The following is a 13,683-nucleotide window of genomic DNA, read 5'->3' on the forward strand; positions in this document are numbered from 1 at the left end:
GCATTACATTCTATGGGGGCTGTGCTGTATTACATTCTATGGGGGCTGTGCTGTATTACATTCTATGGGGGCTGTGCTGTATTATAGTCTATGGGGGCTGTGCTGTATTACATTCTATGGGGACTGAGCTGTAATGCTGGATACAGCTGTAATTATATGTTATATAGTCGTGTTACACTCCCCTCACTTCTTGTAGCCTACAAGTGTACAAAGATATTATACAGTCACCATGCGACAAGTGGGCCTGTGTGACTTCAAATGCCAGGGCTGAATTTTAGTCCCAGTCCGGCCCTGAACACAGCCACGTAGTTTATAACAGCCCACGTAGCGTATAACACAGCTCACGTAGTATATAACAGCCCACGCATGCAGTATATAACACAGACCACGTAGTGTATGACACAGACCACGTAGTGTATGCACAGCCCACGTAGTGTATGACAGTCCACATAGTGTATAACACAGCCCACGTAGTATATAGCACAGCCCACGTAGTATATTGCACAGCCACGTAGTATATTGCACAGCCCACGTAGTATATTGCACAGCCACTTAGTATATTGCACAGCCCACATAGTATATTGCACAGCCCACGTAGTATATAGCACAGCCCACACAGTAGCTAGCACAGCCACTTAGTATATAGCACAGCCCACACAGTAGATAGCACAGCCACGTAGTATATAGCAGCCACGTAGTATATAGGACAGCGATGTAGTATATAACACAGCCCATGTAGTATATAGCACAGCCAACACAGTAGATATAGCAGCCACATAGTATATTGCCCAGACACGTTGTAAATAGCACAGACACGTAGTATATTGCCCAGCCACGTAGTATATAGCAGAGACGTAGTATATAACACAGGCCACATAGTATAGAGCACAGCGATGTAGTATATTGCCCAGCCACGTAATATATACCACAGCCACGTAGTATATAGCACAGCGCACATAGTAATAGCACAGAGATGGAATATATAACACAGCCCACGCAGTATCTAACTATTCTATACTCACCCTCCGTCGGCCCCCAGATCCAGGCGAGGCGTTTACCGATGCTCCTCGCGACGCTCCGGTCCCAAGAATGCATTGTAGTCTCGCGAGACCGCAATGCATGGACCAGTCACCGGAGCGTGCCGAGGAGCCGGAAAGGCCTCAGCTGGACCCAGGGGCCGACAGAGGGTGAGTATATAATGTTTTTATTTTTTTTAATTATTATTTTTAACATTAGATCTTTTTACTATTGATGCTGCATAGGCAGCATCAATAGTAAAAAAGTTGGTCACACAGGGTTAATAGCAGCGTTAACGGAGTGCGTTACACCGCGGCATAGCGCGGTCCGTTAACGCTGTCATTAACCCTGTGTGAGCGCTGACTGGAGGGGGCACTGACTGCAGGGAAGTAGGGAGCGGCCAATTCACCGCCGGACTGTGCCCGTCGCTGGTTGGTCGTGGCCGTTTGGCAGCGACCAATCAGCGACTTGGGATTTCCGTGACAGACAGAATAAAGCTACATAGATATACTAAACATAGGGCTTGGTATTATCTATCTATTATCTATCTATCATCTATCTACCTATTGATATATCTATCTAGCTATCTATAGATATATCTATCGAAAGATATATTTATAGATAGATGATACGATAAATACGATAGATCTATTATCTATCAAACGATCTATCTATCATCTGTCACTGTGTGTAAACATTATTCTTCAACGGAGTATGTAAATGAAGAGGTTATACAAGAAATGACATCACCCTTTTTTTTTTGTATATCTTTATTGAGCTGACAAAAACAAACACAAATCCGCATGAAAAAAACGAAAAAGGCATGAAAAACGCAGGTGACTTGCCAGTGACCTCAGGTGCAGATTTGGTCAGGATTTTACCTGCATAAAATCCTGACCAAATCCTGATGCAATCCTGAACGTGGACACAAACCCTCAGACTACAACCGAGTAGCACGGGACCTGTTCACAGGAGCTAATCTGAGGAAACAGCAATGCTGGAAAAACTAGATACTGATACAGGTGTATAACGAGGCTGTCACTTTACAGGCAAAGCCATGGAACGATGACAGGGTCTATTTAAATAAAAAAGAGCCTGTTCGTGAGCGGAAAGTTCCGGATCACCAAAAAGAGCCGGACTCACGGACTGCCCTCCTATCCCTCCCCCGGCGCAGTCCGGCCCAGCCGATCACGTGAGCGGGCTTGGCTCCTCCCTGTGACTTCCGCCTCCTGAGCATGTGCAGTGTTCCACGTGTGCCGTGCAGGGAGCATGGGGAGCGGTAGCTCTCAGTGACAGTCTCCGCTCAGCTGTGCTGGAGCCCAGGTAAGGCGAGCATGTACACCCGCATGGGGCACAGATAGGGCGCCACAGACTGTCAGCTTGTGGCTGCAGAGCGCTCACTACGCTTGCGCTAACCTTAGGCTCTGGTGAGCGGGAGGTCCAGGTGCAGTCCTCATTTCTGTTCAGTTATGCGCAGTGTGTTTTCCCATTTTACTGAATGCGTTTGAGATGTAAGCAGTGTCTATGCTAGGGAAGATGGCTTTAACCTCTATGGGTTAGCGCCAGCCTCTGCTCTGGTCTCAGTGATTGGTTGCAGAGGTGACTCAGTGATTGGTTGCAGAGGTGACTCAGTGATTGGTTGCAGAGGTGACTCAGTGATTGGTTGCAGAGGTGACTCAGTGATTGGTTGCAGAGGTGACTCAGTGATTGGTTGCAGAGGTGACTCAGTGATTGGTTGCAGAGGTGACACAGTGATTGGTTGCAGAGGTGACACAGTGATTGGTTGCAGAGGTGACATCATGGCAGCAGCGCACATCACCGTTGCAACCAACCAATCTCTGAGCTTAGTGGTGGATCTAGTCTTCAGCCCAGCCTAACTCAATGATTGATTGCAGCGAGAAACGTGCTCTTCATGTGATGTCCCCTCGGCTGTGGGGGGCTGGTGCGGACCCATGGAAAGGGAGCATCTGCAGAGTTTTATTTATTTTTTATTTTATAGAGTTTGGGGCCCACTATCCTGCAAGTGAACAACAAATGAGTCAGGGGAGAAGTAAGATGTACAGAGCCAACACCACTACTGTGTCGTGGGATCCCATACATCGGACCTGGCAGAGCAACTGATGCCGCACTGAAGACGTGAGCGGAGTCTTGGAAGCAGATGGAAAATGGAGAAAGCGTCGCACTCACCATCCTGAAAGCTTCTTCTCTTTATTTGGAAAACTTATATTAGTCAAAGACCTGTAAACATGCGAGAAATGGCCGTCGTCATGTAAGCATCTATTCACCCCTGCAACCCATGGTTTAAGCTTTCCAAATGAGAAGAAGTTTTAAGGCGGGTGAGTGTGACTGTTTCTCCATTTTCCATGTGAAGCCTGTCGGGTTACTATTCACGCACCCGATGTTCTGTTAGGTCCGGTGTTTTCCTTCCTGTCTGCTGTTCGGAGGGGAGAGATGATTGATGGTGCCAGCATTTTGTTCTTTATTAACATTATTTAGCTCTTGGAATCAGAGGCAATCTTTTCTCATGACTGCAAGAAAAAGATTTGTATTTAGCTTGTAAATAGAAAATATCCTAAAAGTTGTACAAAAGGCAATGCCTTGGCTGAGCACGGTCTCTCTACCTGAACTTACAGCCTTGTAGACACAAGTTTGGGTTGTGAGACTAAGCATTGTGGTCTGCGTACGGGACGGGAAATATGCTGGTGTGAATGTGGCCTAAAGGTACCTTCACACTAAACGACTTTGCAGCGATAACGACAGCGATCCGTGACGTTGCAGCGTCCTGGATAGCGATATCGTTGTGTTTGACACACAGCAGCGATCTGGATCCTGCTGTGATATCGCTGGTCGTTGCTGAAAGTCCAGAACTTTATTTGGTGGTCAGATCGGCGTGTATCGTCGTGTTTGACAGCAAAAGCAACGATGCCAGCAATGTTTTACAATGGTAACCAGGGTAAATATCGGGTTACTAAGCGCAGGGCCGCGCTTAGTAACCCGATATTTACCCTGGTTACCATTGTAAAAGTAAAAAAACATACTCACCCTCTGATGTCTGTCACGTCCCCCGGCGTCCGCGCTGCTGCTCAGAGCTTCCTGCACTGACTGTGTCAGTGCCGGCCGGAAAAGCAAAGCACAGCGGTGACGTCACCGCTGTGCCCTGCTACTGCCGGCGCTTACACAGTGCAGGGAAGCGGACGCCGGGGGACGCGAATGTAAGTATGTAGTGTTTGTTTTTTTACATTTACACTGGTAACCAGGGTAAACATCGGGTTACTAAGCGCGGCCCTGCGCTTAGCAACCCGATGTTTACCCTGGTTACCCGGGGACTTCGGCATCGCTCTCCAGCGACCACACAGCGACGCTGCAGCGATCGGCATCGTTGTCGATATCGCTGCAGCGTCGCTTAGTGTGAAGGTACCTTAACTCTGGGTTGGACTGTAGACTGTGTGAGCTTCTGAGCCCAACGATGATCTGCAGTGCTGCAACCATAATCTCCCTGCTTCAGCTTGTACCCCAGGGGTGCACAACTCCAATCCTCAAGCAGGGCATGTTTTCAGGATTTAAAGCGAACCGGTCACCCCCAAAATCGATGGTAAGGTAAGCCCACCAGCATCAGGGGCTTATCTACAGCATTCTGTAATGCTGTAGATAAGCTGCCGATGTATCCTGAAAGAGGAGAAAAAGACGTTAGATTATACTCACCCAGGGGCGGTCCCGCTCCGATGGGCGTCTCAGGTCCGGTACAGCGCCTCCCATCTTCATTCCATGACATCCTCTTCTGGTCTCCGCACCGCGGCTTCGGCGCAGGCGTACCTTGTCTGCCCTGTTGAGGGCAGAGCAAAGTACAGTACTGCAGTGCGCAGGCGCCGGTAAGGTCAGAGAGGCCAGGCGCCTGCGCACTACAGTACTTTGCTCTGTCCTCAACAGGGCAGACAAAGTACGCCTGCGCCGAAGCCGCAGCGCGGAGACCAGAAGAGGACGTCATGGAATGAAGATAAAAGGCGCCGGAGCGGACCTGAGACACCCATTTGACCGGACCGCCCCTGGGTGAGTATATTATAACCTCTTTTTCTCCTCTTTCAGGTAACATCGGGCACTTATGTACAGCATTACAGAATGCTGTAGATAAGCCCCTGATGACGGTGAGCTTACCTCACCATCGATTTTGGGGGTGACAGGTTCCCTTTAATAAGTATTGCCCTGGTGATGATTCCAACACCTTGTGCTATGCCAAGGAAATCTTGAAAACATGACCTGCTGGTGGCTCTTGAGGACTTCAGTTGTGCACCCCTGCTGTACACAATCCCCGGTACAGTGGTAGAAATGCAGCTCTAATCCGGGGTAGAGTAACAGAAGAGTTTATTATTCTGGACATGACCATGGTGATTTAGTGATAAATTAAGGAAAAGTGATCTTTAAATACTGCTGTAAATCTCCAGGGAGAGAGAATGCTTCTGGCTGGGTGAGAGGGATATTGGGCCATTTATTGCTCTGCATTTCATAGCTATTACTTTTTTAATTTTAGAGAATTGCTTCAAATGATTAAGAGGGGTTTTCAGGCACGTAATACTGGTGCCACTGTCCACCAATAGGCTGTTGTTCGCACACGCTGCGGCATGATGTAGAAATTGAGCAGAGCATCGGTGTGTGTATGGCCGGGGTCAGACCTAACGTATAAAAATAAGGTACGTTTTTTATGGCCGAGATACTGTTCCTGAACAGTAATCCGTATTCAATGCGAGGATGCAACTTTTTTTTTTCTCCAAGAAGTATCCGTATTGCATCTGTTTGGCGAGACTTTCTCGCTTGCTTGCAAAGTGGACATATAATGTATCCATGGGCTTGGGATTTCCGTTACAGACAGACACAGAAAGACGGAAGTGACCCTTAGACAATTATATAGTAGATTGTACACTCAATCCAACTGACAACCCTCGTTCTCCTGTATATATAAAAAAAATAAAATAAAAAAAAATAAAGCAACAATGTCCCATACCTGTCCGCCGTACAGTCATATCCCACAATGTAAATCCATCTGAAGGGGTTAAATACATTTACAACCAGGAGCCTGCTAATGCAGCTGCTAGTGGCTGTAAAAGATTGGGGAATGAATGGAATGCGGTGAACGTAGCTTCATTGGCTTGCGGTGCCATCATAGTAGCTGCGCCCCTTGGTGGCATGAACTAATATGAACTGTAGCGTGAGAAAATATTCAGAAAAATTCTCATGCCAAGGGAGCCCACGCCAGTTTTTTCTGTGATTGAACCCTTTATTTTAACACCTAGAGATCCCAATCTTTGCACACACAAACTACTAACATTATTAGTGAGGAAAGGAAAAAATATCATGGATATGAAATGGTTTACTGTATGTAAACCATGTCTCATATCCTGTCGGGTTTGATAAGGAGATGGCAAAAGCCGGCAATTGAATTACCGGCTTTTCTGCTATCTAGCGCTGTATTATATCTCTATCATCTCTCTCTATACTATGTGTAGACATTATTTTATCTATTCTATTCTAACCTGTCAGTGTGATTTTACTGTACACCGCACTGAATTACCGGCTTTTCTATAGAACACCGGTGCGTATTTCTTACAAGTCACACTCATGGTCCGTGTGTAATCCATATTTTTCTCGCCCCATAGACTTTCATTGGCGTTTTTTTGGAGAAATACGCTGACAATCGCAGCATGCTGCGATTTTCTCAGCCCGTGAAATACGGCCGAGAAATCTATGGCTGAGGGAAGCTGCCCCATAGAGAAACATTATTCCGTGTGCAATGCTTTGTTTTTGCGTCTCTCCCTCGTCCGTATTTCTTTCTAGTGTGACGCCGGCCTATCTGTCGCTGCAGGTCAATTTTTTTGGTCACTGGTAATTTAAATAAAAGCTGTGCTGTTGATTTAATGAAGGATTCACACACCTCATGTCACCTTATCAAGTACATAAACTAGACAAACATAAAATAAAAATGGTTGTATGGTTTCTTCAATAAAGACATTGGGAACAGACCCGCTAAGAATAACAGGAATGTCCTTCACATACCTTCAATTAGCAAATTGGTGTCCTCACTAGCCTACAAGGAGCTACACACGTCCTCCCCAGTTCCCCTGCAGTTGGGTCAAATCCCCCATTCTCCGTAACCTCCAGTCCCCAATGGAGACGGCAATGATTGTCACCTCTGTCCCATGTGCACTTACCTAGTGCATGGTCTCACAATATGCCCGGATACACCTAAATAAAATGGGAATAGTTGGTGATATCAACTTCCTGTTTGTGGCACATTAGTATACGGGAGGGGGGGAAACTTTTCAAGATGGGTGGTGACCATGGCGGCCATTTGGAAGTCTGCCATTTTGGATTCAACTTTATTTTCTCTAATAACCCCCCACGACAGCACACCTGGAGGATGTTACCCCTTTCCTAATAGGGACAGGAAATGACAAGAGGTTAAATAACCCCCTCCCTCATCCTCCCCTCAGTGTTCTTTCCTGTCCCTACTAAGGGATGAAGAGGTCATCCCAGGTGCACTGTGCCGGCAGCGGTCACCGGGGGGAATACAGATAATCTGGCCGGGCAGCTGGGATCAGACTTACGTCCATTCCCTGTCGCTGCTCCCGACTCCTCCGACTCGGGTCTCTTCTCCGCCGCCATTCTGCGCCTGCGGGTAAGGTCTGGGGCGTTCTTCGGCTGGAGGCCTCTCGGAGCTCTCTAGCCCTTCTCCTCCTCCGTACCGCGCGCGCGTGTGTAGGTACTTCCGGTCTGAAGCCGGCGGCCGGATATGACGTCAGACGCTGGCCAGCTTCTCTGAATCAGGAAGTTCCTCGTGCGTTCCAGGAACGCTAGGCAGATAGCATGGAAGACGTCGGCGTTCTCCCCCCACGTACTTCCGGACACCGGAGGAGGAGGTCCTCATGCAGGAGGACAGGTGCTGCGTCCGGTCGCCTATATATTCAGGCCCTGGACAGGAAGACATCGCAGGTAGGACCACTGTGTGGTGAAGACTATGGAAATGTCTGCTTCCTCGCGCTCTGCATCTGCAGAACACAGCACCATCCCGGCCCCAGTGAGTAGTCTGGCCCCGGGTGTCCATTCCCTGATATGGGTTGTAGTCTTATGATTCCTTCTCCCCTTCCTTTTTAGGGGGACAAGGAACCCACATCAGGAAGTAAAACAAAAACGACCCGCAAATGCGCAGTTTGTATGAAGAAGCTGTCCTCTTCATACAAGAAATCATTGTGCAAAGAATGCACAGACAAAATTATCAGCGAGGAACAGCCATCTCTGATAGAGGAGATTAAAACCTTAATCCAGCAGGAGATTAAAACATCTCTGGCCACTCTTTCCCAACCTACACCATCTAGTGCCCCTCCTGAGGCTAAGAAAAGAAAACTTAATCCACAGGAGGAAGAGCAGGAGGACTCTCAGGGAGAGACGTCGGACGAACCCCCAGAGGAGGGTGAATTATCCCTGGACTCTGAAACTGTCCAGCAAGAGAGATACTACTTCTCTTCATCTGATATAGAAGAACTCCTTACGGCTGTAAGGAAAACTATGGAGGTTGAGGAAGAAAAGACGGCCCAGTCGGTGCAAGAAGAGATGTTTGGAGGACTTCGTTCTAGGAAGCGTCAGGTGTTTCCTATTCACCAAAACATCCGAGATTTAGTTCTGGACGAGTGGGAATCCCCAGAAAAGAAGCTGACTACTCCAGCGGAAATTAAAGACAGATTTCCTGTGGATGCCGAAACAGCGTCATGCTGGTCAGAAGTCCCAAAAGTGGACCTCCAGATTGCCAGAGTAGCCAAAAAGACCACGCTACCATTCGAGGATGCCTCCCAACTAAGAGACCCTCTGGAACGTAAGATGGACGGACTACTAAGGAAGTCGTGGGAAACATCAGCATCTTTACTGAACATCAATTCAGTATCCACTTGCGTAGCTAGATCGGTGCATCGCTGGCTGGGGCAGCTAGAGGAGCACTTGTCCTCAGGTACTCCGAGAGAAGATATTCTGGCCTCCTTGCCTATCTTCCAGAAAGCAACAGGCTTTTTAGCAGATGCTTCTGCAGAATCCGTCAGAGTGACGGCGAGATCATCCGCACTGTCAAACTCAGTAAGGCGTGCACTCTGGCTACGATCCTGGTCTGGGGATATGACTTCCAAGATGAGGCTGTGTTCTATTCCCTTTAAAGGAAAGTATATGTTTGGACCAGCCTTGGATGATCTTTTGGAGAAGGCTTCAGACAAGAAAAAGACCTTACCAGAACCTAGAAACCCTAGGAAAAAACCCTTCCGCGCTCAGCAGGAGCATACCCCTCAATACAGGGGAAAGGGTAAGACAGGTCGCTGGAGCTATCCGAAAGGAGGGAAAGACAGGAATCTTTTTCTTTCACAACCCCAAAACCAGAGAAAGCAATGACGCTGTCATAGTGGGGGGTCGGATTTCGAACTTCCTCCCAGTCTGGCAAAAGATCGGGGTGGATCAGTGGACCTTAAGATTGGTCAAAGAGGGGATGAAAATAGAGTTTACATCATACCCCCAAAAAAGAATGAAAACTACAACGTTATCAACACAAAAGCTACAGTCCACCCTGATAACTGGGATAGAAGATCTCTTAATCAACAATGTGATCTCCCCAGTCCCAAAAGACGAAATAAACAAGGGCCATTATTCCAGCCTATTTCTGATAAGGAAACCAAACGGAACCCATCGGATGATAATCAATCTGAAACCGCTGAATCAATATGTAACCTACAGAAGATTCAGAATGGAGTCCGTCAGATCGACAGTACCCTTAATAGGGCAAGACTTCGTCATGGCAACCATCGACTTACAGGACGCATATTATCACGTCCCAGTCCATCCAACCTATCGGAAATTTCTAAGGTTTGCAGTCAGAGGAGAAGTTATAGACCACTTCCAGTTCAATGTCCTCCCATTCGGACTATCATCAGCTCCAAGGATCTTTACAAAGGTCATGTCCGAGGTGATGGCGTACATCAGAAGTCGGCAGATATGCATAATCCCATACCTCGACGACCTCTTGGTAGTGGGCCCCACGGTTCCAATTCTACAGGAACACCTTCAAACAGTCCAGATCCTGTCATCCCTGGGTTGGGTGATAAACCCCAAAAAATCGGATATGGTTCCGTCCACAACGAAGATCTTTTTAGGGGTCTTATTAGACTCCCACAGACAAACCTCTTTCTTGCCTGAACAAAAACGGTCCCTGCTTACATCAAGGATAAGAACATTGCGGGACAAGAAGAGAGTATCTCTAAGATGGGCCATGTCGGTTCTAGGTACCATGACATCTTGCATCCAGATGGTGGCATGGGCTCAAGCCCACACCAGGATACTTCAGACACATATTCTGTCAAACTGGGACGGATCCCCAGGTTCTCTAGACAAAAAGATCCGGATACCACCGCATGTAAAGTCCTCATTAACATGGTGGCTACAAAAAGAGAACTTAATAAGAGGAGTTCCCTGGTTGCAGGTCCCAGCAGTGACCATAACAGTAGATGCCAGTGGAAAAGGTTGGGGAGCTACGGTAGACCAGCACATATTCCAGGGATTCTGGTCAGCCGAAATAGCACAGCAATCCTCGAATTTCAAAGAGCTAAAAGCAGTGGAAGAAGTCCTCAAAGCAGCGGTAACTCTTGTACAAAATTCCCACATAAAAATATACTCAGACAACATGACAACAGTCGCCCACCTTCGCCACCAGGGAAGTACAAGACACGAAGATCTAAAAACAATATCAGCAAGAATATTTTCGTGGGCCGAAGAACATGTTCTCTCCATATCCGCCCTACATATAAAAGGGGAAATAAACGTACAAGCCGACTTCTTGAGCAGAAGAGAGGTCCATCCAGGAGAATGGAGCCTAAACCCAGAAGTCTTTCAGATACTAGTCAAAAGATGGGGTCAGCCAGAAGTGGACTTGTTCGCGAACAGCCAGAACACAAAGGTAAACCAGTTCTTCTCACTAGATCCGATGGATCCAGGGTTAGCTGTGGACGCATTGGTCCAGCCATGGACATTCACGCTAGCATACGCGTTCCCGCCATTGCCAGTCCTACCAAAAGTCCTGCAGAAAATAAGGGCAGAAAAACTCAAGGTGATCCTAGTGGCTCCACTTTGGCCCAAAAGAGGTTGGTTTGGGGCCCTCATCAGTCTAAAGATAGATGGGCCAATAGCACTTCCACCGGTCAAAGACCTTCTCTACCAGGGGCCAATACTGCATCCAGATCCCGAAAGGCTACACCTAAATGCCTGGCTTCTGAATTCTCAATTTTGAGAACTAGAGGACTATCAAAGAGGGTAATTAAAACATTACAAAAAAGCCGCAAAACGGTTACTAATTCTATTTACCATAAGATCTGGAAGACGTTCATCACATGGTGTGCTCCTGAACAACCTAACCCAGATACACCAAACCTAGCCAAGATCCTGGATTTTCTACAAGATGGGCTGGAGAAGGGTCTCAGACCCAGCACCCTCAAGGTACAAGTGGCAGCCTTGAGCTCTTATTTTGACCAGTCTTTAGCTGACCATAGATGGGTAAGAAGATTCATGACGGCGGCATCCCGCATATCTCCAAGACCCTTACATATAGTTCCATCCTGGGACCTGAATATAGTCCTGAAAGGACTTACACTGCCACCATTTGAACCCTTATCTTCCATAACCATGGATAAACTCGCTTGGAAAACCACCTTCCTGGTAGCCATAACAACAGCCAGAAGAGTGGGTGAACTACAAGCCCTGTCAATCAATGAGCCCTACATGAAGATTCTTCAGGACAGGCTTATCCTGCGATTAGACCCATCCTTTCTCCCAAAGGTCGTCTCCGATTTCCACAAATCGCAGGAGATAATTCTTCCATTATTCTATCAAGAACCAAAGAATGAGGAAGAACAACATTTCCATACTTTGGATGTTCGAAGAATGGTACTCTATTATCTTCATGCATCAGAGAAGATTAGAAAGGATCAAAATCTGTTTATTCATCTTCTCGGCCAGAATAAAGGGAAGAAGACTTCCAGATCCACAATTGCAAATTGGATCAAAAGAGCAATCCTGGAGGCTTATCAAATTCAAGGCCTTCCACCACCAAGAAAGCTCACAGCCCATTCTACTAGAGCAACAGCTGTCTCCTGGGCCGAGAAAGCCAGTGCTTCCATCGAGCAAATTTGCAGAGCGGCTACGTGGTCCTCGGTCCATACGTTCTCCAAACATTACAGGCTTGACCTGATGTCAAAAGAAGACTTAGCCTTCGGAGAAAAAGTCCTTAGTGCTGTAGTCCCTCCCTAAAAATTACTCTTGGGTACTGCTCCAGGTGTGCTGTCGTGGGGGGTTACTAGAGAAAATAGAATTATTCTTACCGTTAATTCGGTTTCTAGTAACCCACCACGACAGCAGGAGTAATCCCTCCCTTTGCTTAATATACGTTCTGAAAAGAATAAATATAATTTGAAGCATTCATTCTCCTGTGGTCCTTTATAATAACACTGAGGGGAGGATGAGGGAGGGGTTATTTAACCTCTTGTCATTTCCTGTCCCTATTAGGAAAGGGGTAACATCCTCCAGGTGTGCTGTCGTGGTGGGTTACTAGAAACCGAATTAACGGTAAGAATAATTCTATTTTTTTTTTCAATGGGAAGAGGGTCATGTGACACATCAAACTTATTGGGAATTTCACAAGAAAAACAATGGTGTGCTTGGTTTTAACTTAACTTTTATTCTTTCATGAGTTATTTACAAGTTTATGACCACTTATAAAATGTGTTCAAAGTGCTGTCCTTTGTGTTGTATTGGGAATGCAACCCTCTTCTCCCACTCTTGACACACTGATAGCAACACCGAAGAAGAAATGCTAGCACAGGCTTCCAGTATCCGATGTTTCAGATGCTGCACATCTCGTATCTTCACAGCATAGACAATTGCCTTCAGATGACCCCAAAGATAAGTCTAAGGGTGTCAGATCGGGAGACTTTGGTGGCCATTCAACTGGCCCACGATGACCAATCCACTTTCCAGGAAACTGTTCATGTAGGAATGCTCGGACCTGACACCCATAATTGATGGTATGGTGTGGTGTATGGAGTACAAAGATAGTGTGGCCATCCTTCATCAATGGAAACCTCAATGCCAATGAATATCTGAAATTGCTACATGATGATGTTTCCCTCTTTATGCACTGAACATGGCACGTTCCCTGAGTTTTTCCAGCAAGATGGTGCACCAACACATTATGGCTGTAGGTCTGAGCATTCCTACAAGGAATCTGACCCCCATAGACTAGCATTTCTTCTGCGGTGTTGCTATCAGTGTATCAAGTGGAAGAAGAGGATTGCATTGACAATCCAGCACCATGGGCAGCACAATTTTATAAGTGGTCATAAACTTGTAAATAACTCATGAAAGAATAAAGTTATGTTAAAACCAAGCACACCATTGCTTTTCTTGTGAAATTCTCAATAAGTTTGATGTGTCACATGACCCTCTTCCCATTGGAAAAAATAAAGTTGGATCCAAAATGGCATACTTCAAAATGGCCGCCATGGTCACCACCCATCTTGAAAAGATTCCCCCTCCCATATATTAATGTGCCACAGACAAAGTTGATATCATCAACCATTCCCATTGTATTTAGGTGTA

The 13,683-nt window shown here is 46.7% G+C and overlaps 1 protein-coding gene across 3 annotated transcripts in view; it reads left to right on the forward strand.

Annotated features, from left to right (window-relative positions):
• Positions 1–2,139: 2,139 nt before the first annotated feature.
• Positions 2,140–13,683, forward strand: part of URB2 (URB2 ribosome biogenesis homolog) — a 139,141-nt gene continuing 127,597 nt past the window's right edge. Inside the window, exons 1-2 of one of the 3 annotated variants that reach the window (XM_077259449.1) lie at positions 2,188–2,340; positions 3,017–3,153. The gene's annotated coding sequence lies outside the window, so the exon portion shown is untranslated. Of the gene's footprint in view, positions 2,341–3,016; positions 3,154–5,542; positions 5,703–13,683 lie in introns of all 3 variants that reach the window. The other 2 variants (XM_077259448.1, XM_077259447.1) reach the window with 2 other exon arrangements.

The sequence above is a fragment of the Ranitomeya variabilis genome, chromosome 4 (assembly GCF_051348905.1).
Source record: "Ranitomeya variabilis isolate aRanVar5 chromosome 4, aRanVar5.hap1, whole genome shotgun sequence".
In the NCBI taxonomy this organism is placed as follows: domain Eukaryota; kingdom Metazoa; phylum Chordata; class Amphibia; order Anura; family Dendrobatidae; genus Ranitomeya; species Ranitomeya variabilis.